The sequence below is a fragment of the Sturnira hondurensis genome, unplaced genomic scaffold (genome assembly GCF_014824575.4).
Source record: "Sturnira hondurensis isolate 20B ecotype Veracruz unplaced genomic scaffold, ASM1482457v3 Scaffold0020237, whole genome shotgun sequence".
NCBI classification, from domain to species: Eukaryota; Metazoa; Chordata; class Mammalia; order Chiroptera; family Phyllostomidae; genus Sturnira; species Sturnira hondurensis.
Window position 1 is genome coordinate 7,336,660 of NW_028092868.1, and position 24,459 is coordinate 7,361,118.

General features: G+C 43.9%; 1 protein-coding gene and 1 long non-coding RNA gene across 2 annotated transcripts in view; one reads left to right on the top strand and one right to left on the bottom strand.

Annotated features, from left to right (window-relative positions):
* The window catches only part of DOCK10 (dedicator of cytokinesis 10), a 225,740-nt gene that overhangs the window by 178,526 nt on the left and 22,755 nt on the right, over window positions 1-24,459 (bottom strand). The gene's annotated exons all lie outside the window — the stretch shown is intronic.
* Window positions 10,034-23,174, top strand: LOC118975440 (uncharacterized). The gene is made up of 3 exons (XR_005064051.1): window positions 10,034-10,117; window positions 12,952-13,076; window positions 22,918-23,174. It is a non-coding gene; the product is annotated as an uncharacterized LOC118975440 (long non-coding RNA).

The window sequence follows — 24,459 nt, forward strand, 5'->3', positions numbered from 1 at the left end:
AAAGTCATATATACTATGTTCCCCCTACCAATACTTTTTTAAGGCTATGATGAACATTATAAGGAGTTCTGAAAAAGGCAGAAACACTCTGAAGAGTTAGCAGGAAGCAAAAGGAGATGGAAATGAGGTGGTGGAAGGAGGTCTAACAAAATCCATTTCTTTTTCTTGGAGATCGAGTCATTGCTAAGTCAGAAACCAGCAGGACTCTATTCTGCCTGCTTCCCCTGATTCGGTGCTAGAGGCAGAATAATCGTCCCAGCAAGTTCTGAGTACGCAGTGCTGGGGGCAGCAACAACCTTCGTTCCTCCCTTTCAAGTTCTGGCTGGCCCAGTAATCACATTGGCATGAGGGAGATTAATGCCAGGTAGGGGTTATGTATACCTAACCCCATGATACCTAATCTATTATGTACGTAAATACTAGGGTTCTATAAGAATATGGGGTCTGAGGACAAATCTGGCAGTTAGGAGTTATCTGCCATCTTAAACTAAGGATGAAGTTGGGGTGTGGTTGGGGACTTCAAAGTGGAGGAAGACAATTCATACAGAGACAGAAGAGCAAATGTTTGGTAAGTAAATGTTTGCCAGGCCATCTGTAACAATGAGACCAGGAAGGACTTTGATCAAAGGGGTCCTAGTGTTGGGGTTCCCTCTGTCCATCACATTAAACTCTAGCTACCTGTGAGGAATAACTCCCTGGAGCAGGTCTTTTATCTAAATTCTTTTAGGCAGTTAGGGGGAAGGTCAAAGTTTTTCCCTGAGTTTTTCTTTCCTTAAAAGTAACCAGTTTAAAATACGCTATTTCGGGGTGGCAACCTCTGTTCCCCCACAGCAGCCATGTCTTGGGGAGCAGAAGCAGGTTGATAGGGTGGTAACAGGAAGACTCAGTTGGTCTGCCTTTTCTGTGATCATTTTCTGGGCCACAGACTGAAGTCTGTCATTACCAGGATTTGTGACCTTGACACATGACCTTGGAGCTTTGTTTCCATTTTGGGGAAATGAAGAGATAAGAACATATTCCTATTTCATACGATGAATCAGTAAGACAATATACCTAAAGCACTTAAACCATGCCTGGGACTTAGGAAGAACCAATAAATAGAGAAGGTCTGTGGTTTATGAACTCAACTCAGGAACTTCCGCAGCTGACAACCCCTCACCAACTGAGTCAGGTGCGCCTTTCACTGCTGGGTGGTAGGCACTCTCAGTCATGGAGAAACAGAAAACGGCCCACAGGGGGAGGAAGGTCTGGGCTCCCAGCAGTTTAGAACAGAAGAATTTGGGACAGAACACGGGATGCTCCCGTTTACCCTTCAGGTGAGGCATCGTCCGCCTGGTTCCTATTCAAGAGCAGACAGGCAAGCAGGAGGGAGACTCACATTTCATCACTGAATCGACTGCATTTTGACTGTAGAAAGTAGTACCCTCCTTCCCCTTCATCCACTTTGACCCCCACCCAACAGGACACAGGAACTTCGCCCTGCACTGAGCAACACGTTACCAATGCCCAGCTTTGTGGCCTTTTCCCCACCGGTCAGTGTCAACCGCACATTCCCTGCGGGAGCAGGAAGCAACGAGCAGCAGCGTAGGCGGCCCGGTGACCAGGGGGCCAAACTGATTGCCAAACTGGCTGGACTACGTGGGGCTGAGATCCCAGCCACTGCAATGGTGTTGCTTCTACTCTGAAAAGTCTTACTCAAAATTCCCCCAATTTGATGGCATGTACCGTTAGGTCTTTAAGAATATATGTGTGATCAGGCTATGATATGATTCCATTACGTTCCTCAAGGAGAATTCAAAGCAGCTTAATGCAACCTCAGGAAAGGCCTAATTCCCTTCCGACAGAAGGACGAAGAAAAGAAACTTCCTATGATCCTACTTTGGCTCCGAAAGCACAGCCTGTCAGTACACACCTGTGAATGAAGACACTGGCAATTCAGATCACTTTGCATTCATTTACTATATAACACTTACTTTTAAAAGAACAATCCATCAATTTATATCATGATTACTTTTGCAGGTGCTAATGGAAATACAAGCTTGAGAATGCAATTTAGCCAGAGGCAGCATATATGTTGGTTAAGGAGGACCCTGCCGAACACCAGCCTGGTCTTGGAAGCGAGGTAAGTCTCTCAGAGCTTCTCTGCCTTCGCGCCCACCACAGAGAACTGTTGTGAGAATTAAATGAGGTAAGACATATAAAAGTACACATGTGATACACACCCAGCCACTCGGGAGCACTGCACCAAGGTGGGATCACACCTAGTGCGGAGGCACAGCCGCAGCTTCAGATTTCCAGCTATTCCCATGGACAGGCTGACCCGCGCACAAACTGGAGACACCATTCGGGAGAGATGGTGCAGGGTTGTGTGGGATTGTGTGGAATGCTGATGTGCTATTTGTGTGTAGGAAAGGGAGTGAATGTTAGCGCTTTAGTAATACAAGGATGATTCACTGGGTGCATCTCAGTACATTCACTGTTTTCAGGGTATGGGAAGTGACCATTGCTTCATTTTAACTATTTTACTTCTATGGGTTTTTTTTTTTTTTTTTGAGAAAAAGGTGTTGCATTAGCTTAAAGGTTTTTAAAAATGCATTGTTCACATTCTTGGCCATAGACTTGCCTTATTAGCATGAAATGGACTCCACTGATTTCCAAAATTTAATTTCTGCAAAAGCCAAGTTTTTCTACGTAAGGTGAACTTGTGTATGGCATGGTTGTTCTCGGGCAGGTTAGTCATTCACATAATTGATACTCTTGGCCTCATTGGAATCGACGATGGGGAGTTTGAGTCAACCAGTACACTGTCCAAATAAATGGCCACACCATTTCTCTTCAATAAATGGCCTATTTCTCTTCAATAAAATTCTTGCTCAAGTCTTTTGTACCAAACCGCTCAAGTGTTCCATCCTGAAAAATAAACTTAAGTGTCCTACCCATTCGAGCAAGCACCCTGCCCTCTCCCCTTTCCCTCCAGGTTTGGTCAGAGGTCACTCTGCAGGTCGTGTCTCCAATCAGGTACAGTGGGGTGTGGTGGCCACCAGGGGTGGGGCTGGGGGTGAACAAGGATGAGCTGCCTGGTGCGACACAAAGTATCAGAACTGAATTAGCAGCAGAAGTAAATCTTAACAGACCAGGATTCCATTCAGACCTGAAGGGGACGACTGAGCAGGAAACCATGCCCAGTGGTTCACCAGCTGGCACGTGGGCTGGGCCACCTGGGTCCAAGTCCTGGCTCAGCCCCAAATGGCATGTGACAGTGGATGAGGGGCTTGATGTCTCTGCCTCATGTGTAAACTGAGGAAAGTAAGTGCAGTAACAGCATGACCATGCAACCTACCCTTGGGTGCCATTAATAATTATGCTAAGATAAGAGGCATGAAGAGGGGCTATGCACAGACAAGTCCACGCATGCTCACCTTGGTAATTTCTAACTCTCATGGTTGCTGAGACAAATCAAATAAGGTCATCCATGTGAAATCACTTATCCAGGTGTCTGGGGCAATAGAACCAATAATGTAGCAACATTAATGGGGCTTAATAGTCAGGGGGTCCATCCCAAACCACACAAGAAGAAGCAGCTTTTGAACTTGGCTCTGCATGGAGGTTGGTTGGCTTGCAGGGCAATTACATTTCAGGGTGGGAGGGAATGTGGGCCCCAGACGTGGAGGGAGGTATGGAGGTGGATTTCCAACATGGACGGGGTTCAGCAGGCAGGAGCAGACTCAGGTGAGGCTGCAGCTCCGGAGAGAAGCTGGAGTGAGGGAGAGAAACTGGTCTGGAGCTCCACTGGCCCTGCTGACTTCAGGTTGGGGCAGGAGGAAGGAAGGGAAGAAGAGTCCCACTGTGGTGATCCCGTGACTTCCCAAACTCGGTTTGCCCTGTTCCTGGGATCCCTGAATCATCACCTCTCAGTTCAAAATCTCCTCCGACCCCAATATCTACTTCCATGTTTCTATGTAGACATTTTGCTCCCCACTAAATTCAGCATTGCTGTTTTTAACAGCTGCACCATTTTCCCTCAAACATTGGGGTAACTTTTGCTGCCTGCCTTTTCATTGCCTTCCATGTGCAACGGTGACAAGCAATGCTCACATGGCCCTACTGATGGAGGACAGGAGGACAGGAGGACAAGCGTCGGAGAGCAGCCTGTGCTGGGCAAGAATTATGTGAAACCCAGCACTTGCCGCCATAGGCTAACCTCAGGAACGGTGAGCATAGAACTGAAGTCCAGAGCAACGAGCAAGGTAAGGAGGACCAGAGTCGGATCTGAAGAGTCATGGCCAGACATGCAATGTGGTCCAAAGGCACAGGGAAGATTTCATAATCTGAAAGACAGAGTCTCAGAGCAAAGATTGTTGTCCACAGAGAGAGATGGACCCAGGGGGACTCCAGACGAGTGAGCAAGATGTGGGTGTGTGGGCAGGGGCACGGGGACAACACTCTGTCAAACCAACACGTGCTGCCTCTCGTCTGTGTTTCCCCCAGTGTCCATTCCCAAAGCTGCCAAGTTCTGCATCTCAGACCTCCTAGTGACCGTGAACACATGCCACCGCTCTGGTCATAGTTCTTGTCATTTGCAAACTCATGGTCATTCAAGAACCAGGCAACGCTGGCTGAAAAACTGGCAGCCTAGTTCTGATTTTGAATGAGAGTTATGTCAATTGTACATTTTCTTCCCATATGTTTTCTTAACCATTTGCCTCTTTGAATGCTTGTGTGTGACTCAGCAGGGGCAGATGAGTAAAACTGGGTGAGTAGGGAGCAAACAAATTTACGAAAATGATTCAGAAGCATCCGGTTTTTCTTGGCTGGGCACTTGGTGTTGTTTGTATTACTGTTCTTTCTAAATATTTACTCACATCCCCTACATTCTCTCGGAGTCAGAGCCAGGGCCGTGGTCCTTTAGTGGGCGTCTCTGCCCTGTCATCCCTCCGAGGGTCCTCCCCATCCATCCTTCTATCTCCTCTCCTGCCTCTTTCCCCTCAGCAGCATCAAAGCTGCTCCTGCATCTTCAGTAAACAGACAAAAATAAAACCTCTTTCACCCCTGACATTTCTATGGCTACAGGACTCTCCAGCCTTCCCTCACAGACAAACAACTGGAAAGACTCATCCAAAGATGTTACTGTTTTCCCCTCTCGTCTCACTTTCACACTTAATCCAGAGAGTCCATGGCTGCCCTCACCCCACGGGGCTCCCTCCGAGCAAGGATCCCCCACTGGCCCTGAAACATGATTTTTATATTAAAAAAATGGTGGCTGAAGTCCTGTGATGTGCTTTTCTCCCTTAGAGAAGGCTTGCTTTTGCAAATACCTCCCTTAGGGTTGTTTAAATGAGGTGATACCAAGCCAACTTTTCTTCCTCCCAAGTGGACAGGTCCCTATCCGCTTCTCCTAACCACTCCTATGGCTGTGAAACTCCAGGGAATTGCTCGCTGGGTCCACCTGTCCAAAATGCCATCTTTCACTTCTGCGCATTCCCAGGCGAGTCCTGAAGAGGGCGTCCAGGAGTGCGCCCATGAGTGCCAACCCCTCCACGGCCTGAAGTTCCTCCAGTTCCTTTTTTAAGAAGAGAAAACCTCCCGTCTAGAAGCTGCCTTCCTGCAGGTGACTCCACCACAGGCTGCCAGCTCCTCCAACACCATCAGCCTCTGGACACTGGGTAGGCCGGCTCCCAGGACAGCAGGCTGGCTGGACTTTGCAAAATCCCTCTCCCTCTTGCTCCTTTCTTCTTCTGGCAGATTAAGAAGAAACTCTGGGCCGGAGGACAGTCAGGATTATGGCCTTTGACAGCGAGAAGCAGCTCAGAAGATGAAGCTTTCATCTATTCACCCTTGTAAGATTGCAAGGCCCAAAGTCTTCAGGGGGAAGTGTTACCACAAGTAGTTAGCTAGTAAAGGAAGGAATCAAAAGAAATCAGACACTGTTGAGCATAATCAACCAAGGGGCATAAGCCTGCTTGCTTAGCCAGAAGGCTATAGCTTTACTCACTGCAGGGGGTCACAGCATTGCCCTGCCAAGGATTAGCACCCCTCCCTTCCTCCCTCTCCCTCGGACACTGAATTGTTGGGGGAAACAGGAGCTGGTAAGCGCACGCTCACTACAAGTCAAATGGCGCAGGGGGAGGTGCTTGACCCATGGAGGCCTGTCAGTCTAACCTGGGAAAGGGATCAATTGGCTAGGGGATGGACCCCTCAGAAGCCTGTGATTGAAAAGCTGATTAGTTCTCTTGAAAAACCACCTCATCAGTCCCAAGCCCAAGATGATACAGCCCAGCGTAACAAAGAAGCTCTCCCTGTCTCTTGCCTGGGAACATGCACTCACTCCATTTGTTTGCACATTCTCTCCATAACAGCCATGCTGGCCAAGTAACTGTGTGGCCGGCAGCTGTGTGGACCCCAAACACAGGCTCCAGGCGGGAACCTGGGTGGAGCAGCATGGCCAGGGGCAGTGCTAAGCTACCTGGGTGGGGACTGAGACCACTTAGCAGCTGCCTGTGGGAGCCAAAGGACTAAGCTTTCATATGAAAATATGAGAACCTCTGGACACAGGCCTTTGTTTTGGCCTTGCTGAAGACATGGTTGGACTTTTCCATGGAGGGCTGAGTGATGGGACACAGGCATCCTTGTGTTTCTACCTTAATACATCTTACCACAATATGCCATGCACAGGTCCCTCCCTTGCAATCCCATGAAAAAGCCCCACTTGCACTGGCCACAAAAAGAAGGGAGAAAAGAAGGGAAGAAAGGAGGGAAAGAGGCAAGAAAGCAGGGAGAGAGGGATACATGGAAGGGAAGGAAGAGGAAGGACGTTGTTTCCATTGAGTGGATGTTTCTCTAATTAATGACTATTAACGGAAAGCCTGTCTGTGCCAGGCACCCTCCCAGGCCCTGGGGAGAGAGCAGTGAACATGAAATGAGAGCTCTGTTCCCTTGGGCCTTGCATTCTGGCTTAAATCTCAAATACAATGCTTCCCTCTGGAGACAATATTGTCCGCAAACACCATGATGGTGCTTTTGGGGGGGTGGATTCTTCAGTCATTTGGATTCATGCTTATAATTTCCACGAGGAAAAATTAAGACCAAAGAAGCACCAGGTCCCCACCCCAATGGCTGCAACTTGACGCTACCCCATAGCAAATATTAGAACGTATTTTATTGTATGCCAAGTGCCCAGAAAGCTCAGCAACGGCACGAAAGCTTTATTGTGTGCGAAGTAATGCAACAGCTTCCTTCTGCTTATTTCACCAAGCGCGCTCTGCGTGGTGCCCCAGGGCACCGAAGCAGTCACTGTTAAATTGGCATGTGATCTGGAGTTAAAATTGCCTATCAAGGGCTAAGAGAACGTGACTTTTCATTTCATACACCTTTTAGGCAAACATACAGCTGGTTCCAGGAAATAGATTCATGACGAGTTTTCTGAAGCCAAATTCTGAAACCAAATTTATGTCCTATCATTTATTTAAAAAGTGAAGGGATCACTTCATACAAAAGAATGCATGCACAGGTGCACACACACACCACACAGTTACTAGCTTTACACATCATACTTCGGTCTCATTGCTGCAGCGTCTAAGGGTTTGTGTAGCTGGTTTCTGAGACACAAGAATCGTGACCTTAGGGAACTCCCAGTGCCTGGAAATATGTACGGGTAAACTTACAATGTTTTGACTTTGATTTTTTGACCTCATGACGGTACAGAAGTGATACATAGAAGCCGTATTTAGAATGCCGAATTTTGACCTTTCCCCAGCCTAGTAATATGTGGTACCATACGTACCCTCTCACGATGCTGGGCAGCTCCCAGCCAGCCAGGCCATCGCGAGGGCAAACCGCTGACACTTTGCAGTGTGTCTATCATGTCAGATGGATGCTGCTGCCCAGCTGTAGGCTAATGGAAGCGTTCTGAGCATGTTTAATGTAGGCTGGGCTAAGCTGGGAGGGTCACTACGTTAGGCGCGTTACACACATTTCTGACTCATGGTATTTTCAACTTATGATGGGTTTATGGGAACACGGCCCCGTTTTAAGGGGGGGAGCCTCTGTCCCCTGGTTGTCACACGCATGAGAGGAGCTGTGCTTTCACAAACGGGATGCGTAAGACCAAAAGCAAGCGCTTTATCGGTGGAAGAAGCAACCTGGTTTACACTGCGTTTTGCTTTTCCTTTACCGTGGTAAGCACACAAGCACCAGATCTGCCCCTTTAACAGATGTTAAACAGCACAATGCACTACTGTTATCCACAGGCACTACGCTTCACAGCCTGTCTCCAGAACTTATCTTGCAAAACTGAAGCTTTGTATCCACTGATTAGCCACTGCCCCATTGCTCTTTCCCAGCCTACTTTAAAGAAAAAGAAAGGATTTTATTTTTAGAGCAACCCAGGTCACATGTAAACTGTGCTGTTCTAGCATGTCCTGTCCAGACTCATGAAGAATAACAGGGCCAATCTTGTTAGAAGCACCCTCCCAAGTTTTCACACATCCACAGTGTCTTAAGGGCATCTTTGACAGCAGTGAAGCCAACTCAAGGGACTGAAAATGCTGAGTCCATAAGCCACGGTGACTCTGGCTTTCCTTTGGAGAAGGGCTTCTCCAAGCAGGGCTGTAGCTATTACTTGGGAAGAAAAATCACCAATCACTAGAAACTGTCGCGTTAATTTGGCATCAAAGGAGTCAGCCTGCTACAATGCTTTAGTGCTGCTCTGTGAAAACTGTGGGCAGCCAAGGATTGTTATCGACAGTGGTATCTTGCTCGTGTCTTAAATTTTTAGCATCAAAGTTATTGGTTAGCTGGCAAGAGTACTGGCTTGGCCATCTTTCAGGGTATGTGTATCTACCAACAAGTATATAGGGGCCAATAGTAGCTGCTGGGGACTCTGGTTAAGCCTTCAGTGAGGCATCCCAGAGCCACGCAACAGAGCTTGTACAATAGCGTTTACTTTTTCAACTACAGTATATGTTCAATAGTACTCGGTGTTAGTCTCAGATGGAACAGTAGTTAGACAATACTGTACATTAAACTAAAAGCCTTCCGTATAGCAAGAAAAAACACCCACAGGAAGAACAGACAACATACTGAATGAAAGATATTCGCCAACGACACATCTGATAAGGGGTTACTATCCACAATTTATAAAGAACTCGGACAACTCAACACCAGAAAAACAAACAACCCAATTAAAAAGTGGGCAGAAGACCTGAACAGACAGACACTTTCCGCAGGGGACATACAGATGGCCAATAAACGCATGAAAAATGCTCACCGTCAGTAATCATCAGAAAAATGCGAGTCAAAGCCACAGGGAGACACCACCTGACGCGGTCACAGTGGCTGCCACCCACAGCAGAGTTTCATTCAAAGGGCTATGGAAGGACATGGAAGGGCAGTCGATTCCCAGGGGATTAGACATGGCTGCTTAGAGTCTGAGATATTGGAACTGCACCATGAACAAGGAATGAATGGCGTTTGGGAAGTAAAGCGAGGAAAACCGTTTAAACCTGAAAAGCTGTGTCCCTCAGAAAGGCATCCTACTATTGGAGGCAGATGCCACTTCTCTGCCGGGTGCTGACATTTCTCAATACAAGTGCTGCCCCCTGGTGTCCATGGTGGGAAGGGGCCTCAAGCGTAAACATTCATCCTCTTCCGAACTGCCACCCTCAGTATCATCTAATCTCACAGTCATTTCTCCGGGTTTTGGCATAACAAACAAACACAGGCACAGACCAAGAACTGTAGTGGTAACAACAACAAGAACAAGAACAACAACACATGTCTTTTTCAATGAGTTTTTGCAGAAGTAAACCCTTTATTGACAGACAAGAGAATTACTCCCGTTAATGTGTTTGGCCTTGGTGGCTAGTCAACTCTTCAGCTCTCTCTCACCGACAGAACACTGAGACACAGAAAGCGTCTGAGAGCCTGCTCATCACAGGGCATCGTGCACGTGCTCAGGCAGAGAGACCTCTACACCCGTACATGCAGCAGGAAGGAAACCAGGAGACGCAGCCTCAGTACCCACAGATCCCAGAACAGGCCTGGAATTTTGGCTGAAGCCCAGTACACACTGAAGACCTGGTACCAGCCATGTCCGTGTGGCCTGCCTGGGGGCGGACGGGTAGGAACCTACAAATGATGAGGGAAAAATTTGAGTACTTGACCAATGCCATCTCTAAGAATGGGAATGGACTTTCAGAAGATTACAGCTTTGGGTTAAGAGTTTGGGGGTCAACCTCCAAAGAAGGGTTTGCGCTCCCTGAGGGTTGAAGGTGGGCCTTTTCCCAAAGCTGGGTCTTTGGAGTGCTGAGTGTTCTCAGTTAGGATCAGAGGAAAGGCCCGCAATCCTGAAACTCTCCTTTACTGATTTCACTGGGTTCACGTTTAATCAAGTGAACCTTTTGTTTAAATAAAAGCACATCAAAAGCATTGAGCCGCACTTCATTTATTTCAGTTTAAAATAAAAGATTTTATCTAATAATGGTCCTTGTTCCAAAGTGTATGGAGTGGAGTTGTTGGTATTTCATTATCACCCTTGATTTCTAATGGGCTTCCCTGTCTGCTGAAACTACAAGAAATATCGCCCTTGGAAAGTGCTATAAGGTGCATTTATTCTGATAATATAAGGCCAATGGCTCCCAAGGCATTTTGGGGAAAGAAGATGTGTTTTCTCACAAAATATTCAAGGGCAACTGGAGCCTTACGTCTGCTCTTGAGGTCTGATGGTAGAAGAATTCAATGTTAAGTTCAGTTACGTCTACTGAAAGTAAGTGTAATGACCAAACCAAGAGCTATTTAATAGTCATAAAAATGATGCTGACTGTCATTTCTTGAGCATGTCCTATGTGCTCAACATTGTCTCATTTAATCTGTAGGTGCATGATTATGCCCTGCAGTGGAGAATGGTGTCCCTCAAAAAGATATGTCCACAACCTAATCCCTGGAACTGATGCCTGTGGCCTTATCTGGGGAAAGGGTCTTTGCAGATATAATTAAGCTAAGGATTTAAGATGAAATCATTTTGGATTACCTGGGTGGGACCTAAAACCAATGACAAGTGTCTTTATAAAAGACAGAAGAAGGGAAGTCACGGAGAGGAGCCATGGGCAACGTGAAGATGGGTTAGAGGTTGGAGTGACGCGGCAATTAGCCAAGGAATGCCTGCAGCCCCCAGGAGCTGGAAAAGGCAGGAAGGACTCGCCCCTAGACGCTTCAGAGGGAGCACGGACCTGCTTACTACCTGATTTGGGATTTCCGGCCTATGAAAAAAATAAATTCCCATTGCTGCCAGCCACCCAGTTTGTGGAAATTCGTTACAGTAGCCCCAGGAATCTAATGCATCCCTATTTGAAAGGTGAGAAACCTGAAGCTCAGAGAGGCTAAATAACTTCTAAAGGCCACACAGCTCGAACTGATCTTTCAGACTCAAGAACCTGTGCTCTAAAGCATAAGGCCACAGACTTAGCTTAACGGTTTAGAGAGCACTTGATTTCCTAAGGAAAATAAAAAAGAATGTCAAGAGGGTGCTGATGCAAAATTTCAGAGCAGCCCCTTCCAGCAGCTTCCTGCCCCCAGAATCAATTGTTTGCAGTTAAGGAGCCATTAGCACCTGTCAGCAATTAGTTCACCTGTGGCCCAATCTCCCAGCTCAGATATAAGGAGTTCTCCACCTGACCCCCAAAGGAGCAGTCCGGGCTGCCCTCAATTTCTCTATCCGTAGGCATGATCCTCTTTACCCAGGCTGGGCAGTAATACAATGGAGAGTGAACATTAAATTAAATCTATAAAGAGCCTGAAATCAATCAAGCCCTTTGTGAAACTAATTTTAGAAAAGAGGTCATTAGATATATTAGAGTCAATTTAGAAGTGAATTGAGAAATAGGACCTCATGTTCTCTTTAAAAAAACCTTTTTGTCATGAGATAGAATTTTTCTTGTTACATCAGAGGGGAACAGCTGTTACACACACACATGTAACACCCCAAACTACAAGTCTCTGGTAGTCAAAACTGTGACCATAATCTCCAAGGGGGAACAGGCGACCACTGTCGCCCCCCATAGGTGGAGAGTGGCAAACGACGTTCTATTCTCAGGCGAACTCTAAGCAACATAAGGTCATGATTTAAATAATTGGTGAATTCAGTGAGTTCAATGAAGGGGAAAAACATGCTGAAATCACATGACATTTTGGCAATTTCAGTTGGACCTTAAATAGGACAGCGTTCATTGATTGTTGCTTATTCCCAAACTAAGGTCTTGACTTTTGCCAAATTGTTGTATTACCTGCTCATATATTTAACCCAATCTTTTGAATCAACAACTTAAATGTTTTGCCATTAAATTTTATTTTAAATTAAAATCATATACTGCGACCATAAACAGAATCGAGTATCATTTGCCAAAATTAAAATAATTGAAGGTAATGTTACAATACAAAGACAAAATTACATCAATGTTGCCATTTAATTATAGCTCAATACAGTTGCCTACTGAAGTTCAAGCCCAAACCCACTGTCTTTGTAAGATCAGAGAAGAGCAAAATGTTAGCTAGGGTATAAAGACAAACTAACACTAACCTGAAACTTTATCAAGTATATCAAAAGGGAATTTACAAGAAAATACCTTTTCACAGCATGGTTCCCTGTCATTGAAAATTATGTGTGAAACTACAGAAAATAATGTTGAGTAAGATCACTGGCTTGCATTTGTTCTCACTTTGGGAAAGAGTGCCAATATCTGGGAGGAGGATAGACAAAGTAATTTTCTAAAAGAGACCAGATACACTATACGTGTCCTTTAAATACTTGCTTAATTTGGGATCTTCAGTTTTCTCCCCATCATTACTTTATGAGCAGTTTCTATGCTTTCCATTAAAGGTACTATTTTAATTTGAGTGCCATGGGCTAATATAGAGTTCCCCAATGGTTTTTCTAACTTCAATCTTTCTCTCTTTTAGGTTGAGTTTACAAATTCACGCATATCGTGGCCGTAGTCGAAAACCTTCAAAACCTTCAGTCCATCATGTGATTCGAATGAGGATCAACCAGGAAGGCTCTCATTAATCCAGCTCACATCTACCAGGTAAACTGACCGTTTCCTTGCCGTATCTTAAATGCGGAAGCATTCTCCCAATTCTGCTCTCCCTGCCACCACTCTGCATTCGAAGTCCCTCTCAAAGCTTCCAGTCGAAATCCCACTCATGTCTCAAAGAACAACTCAAAAAGCCCCTTTGCCGAGGCCTTGTGGCCAAAGCGATTTCTCTCTTCTTCATTCCCTTCTATTTCCCCTCAAACTCATCAAACACTGTCCAACATGAATTATTTGAGAGTATTTCTTATTGGTATTGATATTTTAATTTATGTTCGGAGAAAGAAAGGCGGCAAGGAAGGGACAGGCCTGCTGCTTGACATTGAAAAAATGTTGATGGGTATCAACAAATTGATCTCCATGTCGATTCTACCTTCTCGAGATAAATGATCTGTGCTTAAAGAGGGTAAAGAGAATCTTGGAAAGAGAGAAGTGAAGCCCCCACGTTCAGCAGAGTCGCAGTAGCCCTGAGCACTTGAACTTCAAGGCCCTGAAATTACACTGTGGGGCACTGAGAGAGCTCAGAGAAGCCAGAAGACTTGAGGCGCACAAATGCATCCCAACATTTGTGAAAGGAATTTGAAGTGGATTCTGCCATCCATCCTATTGCTTTATGTTTATGTCTAGCAAATTTCTCAGTGGACATGAAAGGATTATTTGTTGGCTCTTAGAAAAGGAAAGGTGGTTGTGAAGGGTAAGTAATGATCTTGCATTAAACCCATTCAGAGTCACCTTGTGCCCTTTCACCTTGGCCCGAGATAGGATGATTGTATGAATGATGACGGCATCGGACAAGACCTCTGGGGTGTTTGTGTAGATGGCCTGGAGGGTGGTTCTGGCAGTGAGCATCACTGCTCTCTCTTGACTCGATTCAATGAGACACAGGCATGAATAAAACATGTGACTAGGTCACAGAGCCAGCATTGCTGTAGATGACACAAAGTTAAAAGCAGAAGTAATTTGTAGGTTGACATATTCAGACTCCAAAATATTCCTACTTGCAGGCTGAGTCTAAGTAGACTCACTTCAGGGATGATTAAAAGATAGCGATTTAAAAAAATCACAGTGAAATTAAGGTATGATTTAATGGCGCATTCATGAAAGACTCCTAGGTATTAGTATAAATAAGCCAACAGTGGTGATCAGTGTACTATTTAGTTGTGTCAGCAGAAAAACAGTATTAAAATTAAAGCAATGGTAATCCTGGTTTTGTTGGAATTCATAAAAATGTTGAAAACTGTTCAGTCCTTAGTGACGGAGCAGGAAGGAAGTAGACGAGCCAGGGTCCATTTAGAAGAGAGTAATGAAGACATTAAAAAATGTTCATAAGAGCCCTGGCTGGTGTAGCTCAGTGGACTGAGCATGGGCCTGCACATCAAAGGATTCCATTCCCAGTCAGGGCACATGCCTGGGTTGTAGGCCAGTTCCCAGCAGGGGACCCATGAGAGGCAGCCATACATTGATACTTCTCTCCTTCTCTCCTTCCCTTCCCCTCTAAAGATAAATAAATTAAATCTTTAAAAACATGTTCATAAGAAAGTACTGAGGAAAGATGACTAGCTTTGAAAAAATAAAACTATATCAAGCATGAGGATTGTTGTCAAAACCCCAAAAAAGGCCGTGTAAAAGGAGTTATGCCTAATTATGAGCACAGCCCGTGATACGCATCCCCTGCTTTGAGAAACTATTTCCATCTCACTATTTTAGCAGTTGTGGGGAGGGGGTGAAAGTAACTCTCCATGTAGAGCAAATACAATATGCCCAATATAATTCAAAGGAGATTTAAAACCACTGCTGGAAGTTCATAAAGATGAATTCCAACTCAATATGATAAAGAATAATCTAGAAGCTATCATAAAAGCTGTACCAAAAATGGAACAAGCCATTCACCATTCATTCAACAACTGTTTCTTCAACAAACTCTTACGCATGGTAGACCTTGAGTTGACACTCTTTCTTCTGCGCTGATATTAAACCAAAAACTTGTATGACTTTACGAAAATATTCATGCTTTAAGAAGATACACAGAAACATATTTATTCACATTTATGGTTTTCCATAATAAGATGTAATGTTTTCCTCAGAATTGAAGATATTTTCTACAGGCTGACCAAAATTTTGCTGGGCAACTCCCTAAATTTACTAAGAATTAGCAGTTAGGAAAACCAGTATCACTTCCTCCACCGAACGGTACAGAACTGTTGTTAGGTAGCAAAGATCGTGTTACAGAGACAGTGGATCATAAAAAAAAAAAAAAAAATCATGCCCAACTCTCTAACTCTACAAATGAGGAAATGAAAGTGCCAGTGGGGTAAGTCCTGTCTGAGAGTGCAGGTCCACCGAATCTGTCTTTGGTGTCCCATCTGTGATGGTCCACTAGCTGTCCGTGATGCTGTGAGGGGTTGACACAGGGATGGCTTAGCACCAAACTGAACCACCGCAGCTGTACCAAATACACGCTAAAACCGCCTTTCATAATCCGCGTCTCCTCTGTCGTAATGCACCAACAGAGTACATCCAGGAAGTTACGCATTTATCATGTTGAAATGAAGGCTCCAAGGATGGTAGATTTGCTAAAAGATTCCAATGTCATCTCAGCGACTTCAACCTCGGATAATATTACGGGCCAGATGCCCACGTTGGAAAGACGGAGTCTTGAAGTGAGGATATGGCGCCCTCTAGGGAGAACTACTTGAAAAACCATGTGTATCCTAAAAGGATCATGTGTTTAAAACAGTCCAGTCCTTAAAATTTCGTATCCCCATAGACACTTTTCGACTAAAATAAGTGTTAGGTTCTTAGCTAAGATATAATGTTCTATCACAAATAATGCTCTAACCACTGCATCAAAATCTTGAAACTAACGGATACTAAGCTCTGTAAGAGTGAAATCTAGACAGGGAAGCTGTCTGGACAGTAAAGAGCTCTCTGCTGAGCTCTAAGTTAGGAACAACAACACCTCAGGAGTTTCCCTCTCTGTGATCTCAAAGACAAGAGCGCAAAATGTCCACCGTATCCATTTATTTGCCTCAACCAAGTGAGAGCTCGCTGTTGCGACCACTCTCCCTGTAAAGACGCCTTCCCTCTGCCCCAGGGAATCCCTGCAAATCTACTCTCACATGGGAGACTCCTGGCAAGGTCCACAGAATGTCTGTGAGACAGAAATATAGACGAAAGCATGTGAAGGACAAAGGCAACCCCAAAGGTTTTCTTTAAAGGACTGGAAAACTATATTCAGAGTTCGCTTAAAAACGAAAACTTTCCAGCAACAACTAGTGCCAGCTGGCCACTTCAAAGACCTGCCTGTGAAGTTTTGTTTTGACTCAACAGTATGCCTGGGCTCTGCCCACACTCAATGGTGCGGTCAGTTCCTCAAGCTGCTATGGACATGATTTCCGATAGACTGAGAAAGGCCTTGTATTGCCCTCCTCCTTGAGCTGAGGCATTCGAATCCTTTAACAGGTGTAGTAGTCCGCTGTTGCTAACTCTCAAAACTCAGTGGCTTAGGGGAGAAGCAACCAATCTGACTGCTAAGCAGCCGATGGGTTGGCTGGGCAGTTCTTCTGGGACTGGCTGGGGATTCGCTCATGTGTCTGCAGTCAGTCACAGGTCAGCCAGGCGGGTCCGCACGTTTCTGAGGCCTTGACAGACCCCCTCTTCTCGTAAACATCGTTCTCCCGCAGCCAGTGTAGGCCTTTCCTCCTGCTGAAGGCAGAGCAACAAAAGAGGAAGCAGAGGCACTCAAGAGCTTGGTAAGCCCCTGTACGTGCACTAAGTTTACTACTGTATAATGGATGCACACGGGCCAAAGTGCATCATAACACCAAGCCAAGGTCACTGTGGAAGGGCACCCCCAAGAGGCCTGGATAGTGGGCAAGAGAAAGAACTGGGGAGGTGAATGTCATCGATCTGCCAGGACAGGGGACAGTATCTTAGAGGGTCCAACTAGAAGACACATCAAGACTCATATGCCAGGCAAGGGAAGCAATCAGTGGTACACGTGCCTGACTGCAGTTTCTTGTGACGAGTGGAATTTGGGAAAGCCGAAGAGGACCAGGAAAGCAAAAGAAAGGAAGGGTCAGAGAGGGCAGGCAGGCAGGGTATAACCAACTTGACTTCACATTAGGGTCGCCTGGAGGGTTGGTTGAAGCCCAGGCACCTTGTTGGACCCCCAGACGGACTTTCTGAATTAGAAGGTAATGGGTGGGGCCTGCCAGCTTGTGTTTCTAACACATTCCCCAGCGATGCTTATGTGTGATGCTCCTGTGGGGAGGGGGGAGTGGGGCACACACTTTGAGAACCACTGCTCTGGAAAGCCCAGGCTGGGCCCAGGAAGGAACTTCAGGTACTGATATGTTCCAACATCCATTCAGGCACTTGACCCTTTGGTTCAGTTCCAATAATTCACTCAATTTTAGGGGTCAACATTTTTGAAAACACGAAATGGAGTTAGGAATATTAATTCAACCTTGAAAAATGGAGACAGAAAAGAAAACAGAAGGGTTTTGATACAAAAGACATCAACTCATCTGGGACTGGAAACTGAGCTTTCATAACACTCAACTCTGCAAAACTTTTCTTCCAAGGAAGCACTTAGCTTGTATCAAGCAGACCAGCTAATAAGAAATACAGCACCTCCACAGCACAGAGACCTTGTCGTCCTTACGGGTCTAAAGGAAACCAAAAATAAGAGGCCTGCTATGTTCTCAGCTGACAAGTCAAATACTTTGAAGGAAACCGTAGTGAAATGTTTCAACTTCAAAGGCAAGTCTGCCTGTGACTCACTCTGCCTAACAGAAGGGTAGGTTTTGCTCTGATGATGTTAAGTCATGATGGAAAATATTGATACAACAGCTACAATGGCATATGTGTGTAGTCCAAGTTCTTTCGCAGCAAGCAAGTCTTTCCAAATGATCAGGCTCCCTCATGCTAATGAAGATTATTACAAAAAAAGGTGATGATGCTGTAGTAGTTGACAGAAAAATGTATGCCTTTATACGAAGAGTAGAGAAGTCACAGCAAACAGTTTCTTTCTCTGTTCCAGGGAAGAAAATGAAACAAAAGCATCATATTTGCCACACAAACAAACCCATTAGAGGTGTTCACACCAGAAGTTTCAGCTTCTAAAGATTATTCCCGTTTATTAGCCAGAGAGGGAAAAAATTGGAAAATCATCTTTGCTTAGAGAACAAAAGAAAATCAAGTGAATTTAGCCCTTAAAGGGTGTCAAATACCAACACCAATGTCACCGGCCAATGGGAGGAGAAACTGAGCTCTGGGGTTATGACTTCAGCATATGCATGAATTTCCTATATAATAAAATGTTAATGATATAGGTTTCAAAATGAGATGCATTAATTTAGTCCTCATCTTTAAAGAGTACACAAAACAGAAGATTCTCTGTCCTTTAGCAAAGGAACTCAGCCAAGCCAGGACCAGAGCTGGGAGGAGCTGAGTGGAAAGAAGACTTTGGGGCTTGCCGGGACATTTGGGTATGAGGAGAGAGGCCTACTCACTATAAAAAGCACCCACAACATTAGGCTCTGAAACAAAGGGCCAGCCCTGGCTGTTGTGGCTCAGTGGACTGAGTGAGGGCCTGGGAACCAAAGGGTTGCTGGTTTGAATCCCAGTCGGGGCACATGCCTGGGTTGCAGGCCAGGCCCCCAGTAGGGGGTGCTGAAGAGGCAACTACATGTTGATGTTTCTCTTCCTCTCTTTCTCTTTCCTTTCCCCTCTCCCTAAAAATAAATAAATAAAATCTTTTTTAAAAAAGGAGGGCCAGCTCTCAGCTCCAGCATCAGCGTAAGTACCCAGAGTCCACAGGGCCTGCGCTGCTCCAAGCTGAACCCCATTGCAAACAGCTGAGGGGAGTGAGCTCCGCTCAGATGGACTACTGAATGAAAATCACCTCCCCTGGACCACCTGGGAGGAGGAAACTAAACTGCCTTTCAAACTCATGACAGGGGGAAGAGGATTTGAAAATGGCTTCACATGGTATTTTTTCCTAACAGTAACAATTCATATTATACACTCATACGCTGTATAATGTTTCAGTCAACAATGAACCCCATTTGTGACAGTGGTCCCATAAGATTATAATAAAGCTGAAAACTTCCTATAGTCTTATAACATGACAGCCTCCCTAAGGTCAAAGTGCTATGCATCAGTCACTGTTTTGTGTTGTTTCAGTATCAATAGTGACGCTCTCAGTTAGAAATGCCTGGGGGCACTCACCTGGGCCTGGGAGCTTCCCACCGACATTTCCCCTTCGCAAACTCAGGTTACGACTTCACCCACCCTGCCCTGTGGTTATTACTAGGACTGCAGGACTCCCTCCAGCAACAACGGTCAGGAAACGTTGAAGGAAAAAGGGGTTTATTACTTACAGGCCTTGGAACTTACAAGGTGCCTCAGAGGCACACAGTGAGGTCCTAGGTGGAGAGAGAGACACAGAGGGCATGGGCTTGGGGTTCTGCTCTTCCTGAGGTCTGGGGTGGAGCCTAGGGTTTCTGGGCTCACTCTTTATTGATGTATTTAAAACACAGAAGAGAACTTTACCTTGTTCTAGTTGGGAAGAAAGTAACCCAAATGGTCAGTTAGCAAAATCAACCAATATCTCTAAGACAAAGGGTGGGGGAGGCGGCCCAGTTCTTATCTAATGGGGTGGCTGGCCCATTAGGTAAAATGTGTCTGTTCTAGGCCTCTTTGAAGTGATGCAATCAAAGTTTATGTCAGCCACTTGCATTACAAAGAAAAGCCAGCTATTAGGGCTCAGACTGCAATTACGTGTTTGTGGTGATGCCAGTGTAAACCAACCTACTGCACAGCTAGTCTTACAGAAATATAGCATGTATAATTACAGTGGTAGGCTACGCCACTCAGGTGTGTGTCCGTGCACTCTATGATGTTCACGCATAGACAAAACCATTTAATAACACAGTTCTCTGAATGTTTCCTGGTCATCGTGCAGTGCGACCGAGTATCACACATCTCCAGATTTCTGAAAATGAGGTGAATCTGGAATGCACAACAGACAGGGCAAAACCGTCTGTTAACCAGAAGTCATTGGCATGAATTCAATACCAACAGGAATCCCCAGTCTGGGAATTCACACACACGCACAAAACCCCAAAGTGCAGTAAAGGAAGCCCCTCCATCAGTTTATTGGACTCTGTTTTGGACTTGACCGTCAGGGGCAGTAATCAGATACGATCCTTTCACACAAACCAAAGGCTAAAGTGTCTCCGATGATCTCTTTGTTAGACAAGGGGCTTTGGAAAGTATTCGGAGGCATGCATACCTACTAGGGAGAATATATACACCATCCAAAATCCACTTCCAAGTTCATTTTATTTCAGTAATAATTTCAGACTAAATTCCATCTGCTTCCCCTTTATTTTCAAATAAGAAAGTGGGAGAAAATTCCCAAATCCTTTAATCTGCTTGTGTAGCAACATCTGTTTTCTCAGTTTCAGACTCAGCTTTCCAATAATTACAGCACCAAAAGAAGTTGGCTTTTCCATCAGATAATCAAAAAGAAATATCAACAATAAAACTAAAACTTAAGAGTTGACAAGGCACGTTGGTTTACAAAGCATTGAACTCATGAGATGCTCACAACAGCTAATAATAATAATAATAATAACAATGGTTAACCGTTATGAACACGGACTGTATATAACAGATACCATGTTAAAATCACTTGTTCTTTAAAAAATTTAATCTTTGCAGAATCTCTGTAAGGCAGGGTGATTATTGTCCCCGTTTGTATAGAAGAGAAAACTGAAGCTTAAAAAGGTGCTGTCAGTTGCTTTCAGTTCAACTGCCGGCTCTGAGGTCCATCAGTGATGTCAAAGTTGAGACAGAAAATCCAGTAGGGGCTACAGGGCTGTGGTGTGCATGCGTGCGTGCGTGCGTGTGTGCGTGTGTGTGCATGTGTGTGTGTGAGAGAGAGAGAGAGAGAGAGAGAGGCTAACTTACATAATTCTCTTTTTCTCTCCTTCCTGCATACTTAGCAACATGCCACTTAGACAACAGTCAGCATTTTAACACCTTCAGTTCCCTGCCTAATTCCTCTTGTGATGACATTGTACAGGCCTTTTTTCCTCCCTTTCCATCCGACTCATTCCTCCTGCTGGTTGGACTCTCCTCCTCCCCTGCTCACTGCGGACTGTGCAAGCCCAGGATGCCATCCCCTCACCACGGTGGGAGATGGACCGCGCCCAACACAAGAGCCATATCTAACCTTCAGCAGAGTTTGGCTCAGCTGGGCCTGGGTAGGAGCCCACTTGGCATGACAGGGTTGCTGCCGGAACTTCATCAGTGTGCACAGAAATTAAATAACAGCTTGATTTCCCAATGGAAACCAATGCCCCCTTTCTCTTTCAGGAACTCCCAGCTCCCAGCATGAAAGTATGGCTGTTAGTGAGGTTATTCTGTGTGATGGTGAGATTTTAAGGATGTCTTCCATAAAGAAATCACTACAGAATCACCCTTACGGAATTGTGGTTGTATTTGGGACGCTTTCCTCCTTAAATTTATATTGTATCAAACTGCAGGATGAAACTCTACTAAATCATCATCTCTTCATGTTATTAAATGATAGCATTGACGATGAAATCCTTTTCTATTTTTTTGTAAAGGAATTTCCTTTTACTTAATAGAAACTTTTTAACAAGTAAAGCTCTTCTCAACACAGGAACATCCAAAATATCATTTCAAAACTAAAGGGGGGAGAATGGTGGGGGACGGGGTGTGCAGGGTGGAGGGGAATGAAGGGGGGGGGAATAGAACAACTGTAATGGTATAATCTATAAAATATATATATTTTAAAAAAAGTTTCTCAGTGTTTCCAAAGTCCACATGCCAAAATCATCTTGTAACTGTAAGCAGTAGGTGATGTCATTAACAAATTCCCAGAAGTCAGAATATGAAGGTTATTTTTAAAGAGAAATAGGATTATAAACTCACTGGAAACAAAATGCAAAATCAAAATTCTTAAATAAAAATGTGGATTTTAAACTGACATTTTGCCTCTGGGAATTTTAAAATGATACCATCTATTTTCTAGGGTAACTAACTTTCATGATAGACTAAATAGTTTTCTCATACATCTTTTGGAGACAATGGAAAAGTTTTGGAATGATATTTTGGGTGTTTCTGTATTGAGAAAATGCTTAGTTGCTGAAAATTATAATTACATAACAATTTTCTCATAAAATAATTTTTAAAATTAAAAATAAACAATAATTTATTATTAATAAATAATTTTAAAATAATAATTAATAATGTATTATTAATAAGTGATTTTAAAAATAATATAATGTTACTGTTATAATATTATAATATACTATAATACTAACATAATTGCTATATTTTCTGTTTTGTGATGGTGAGATTAATCAGTTCACATTTATTGTGGTTAATTACTGATGTGTTCAAGTTAAAGTTTAAAATCTTATTTTTGAGATGTCTATCAATCATGGTTTTTGCTTGTCTTAAAATTTTTTTTTACCTATTATCTATTCAATTGGAATGATATGTTTTAAACTATTTTTTGCCTCTGCTGGTTCAGAAGCTCAACACTTTATTTTTCCTCTTAATTAACTACAGCTAAATTTATCAGTGTTCTCTCTCCCTTATTTTAGTCTTCTAATTTCTCTGAGTTTTGTTCTGTGTGAGTTTAGTACTGTCTTTTAATATACTTGTTCTCTTTGAACTGAGTCTACTATGAAATTTATTTCTTAATTTCAGGGGATATAATTTTCATTTCCATGATTTCCAATGGGTTCATTTAAAGAAACCGTATGTTTTTGTTTTTCTATTCTTTATACAGATGTTAATTCTTCCTCTACCACTTGAAGATTCTGGATTAAAAATAAGCTTCTCCAATATAAGGGGACAAAAATGCTTGAATGTGGCTATTATGTCGTCGACAATTGATCTCTACTGCCTGCCTTTTGTCTGAAGGTTGACTAAAAGTCCTATCTACTCCTGGAGTCTGGGTAGGGTGGGGGGATAGTTTAAAAGTGACCATGTTATGATCATTTAGGATTTTCTCAGTTTACTATATGGTACAAAATTAATCCTAGTGGTATGTTTTATTAAACTTACGAAATCTTCCTAATAAGAATATAAAAATCAAAAAACACTTTTCTTTTCTTTTTCCCAAGGAAGCTGTAAGACAGCCCAAACATACCTCCTTCTTCCCCCAAGAACACAACTTCACAGTCTGTGTGACTGAGCGTGTGGTAGGTCCTGACTTCTTAGTGACCGTGGCATTTTACTGCGATGCTTTTAAAGAAGTCTTTTCCAGATTGTACCATTATTTCCAGGTCATCAGGACCAACTGCATCTTTCAATTGTGGACTTGAGGGAGTACTTTTCTTAGTGTTCGTTTTCCTCACGTGATCTGAAATTTTAGTCTACAGACTAATCTTGAGTCAGAGGGTGAGGCCACTCTACACCACAGTCTGGTGACTCGGCCGAGGTAGGGAGGCTGCACTGTAGGAACACAGTCCTTAGGAAGGAGACAGGCTCTGGGAGTGGCTCGGGCAGCTTTTTGGGGGCCTGTCCAAGGGCGGTGGAGCCCATTCTGACAGTTTCCCCAGTTTCCCGACGCCTTCCTTCGGAGTGTGCTCAGAACTCATCACTCACAGGCGGTCCCCCTGGTCTACGCTGGCTCTGTCGTCTATTTCTTCTTTTCAGCGGCCCTCACTGGGTTGTGCTTCTGCTTCATTTCTATTTTTATTTAAAAGATTATTTTTATTTCTGCACTTGGTAAGAATAATAAAGGTGGTGGGGAAGCCTTAAACAGTCAACTAAATAAAATAAAATGTCACCAACTAATAAGAAAAGGGATCAACTAAATTAAGAGCATTTTGGCCAAAATTTTATTTAAACTCTTTAAGTTTCCATTTCCCCACCATAGAGTTTGAGTGAGGCTTAAATGAAATGGGGTTATTTTTAAATAATCTTATCTTAAAATTCTTTTCAAACTATAAAGGCATAAAATATTAAGTACTGCCCTTGTTTGTATGCATCTGGTCTACCCAATGGCTGCTATATTGAAAGCTAGAGGGCTTTGACAGGCTTCGTTAACAAGTTTGTCATTAGTATATAATTTGTTTTCTAAATGTCTTTTTTTAAATTTTTTTATTTTTAAATATAATTTTTATTTAATTCTCGTTCAAGTACAGGTTTCTGTCTTATATTCCCAACCCTGCCCGCCCCCCACCCCATGCTCCCCATGCTCTGTGTTTTTTAAATGTCTTAAAAAATAAATGTCTTAATTAATGACATTTTCTATATAAAACATGCAAGTAAAAATAAAAGATAAAATAGTTGGTCAGCATGTGAAGATTTTCTGTTTTCATCT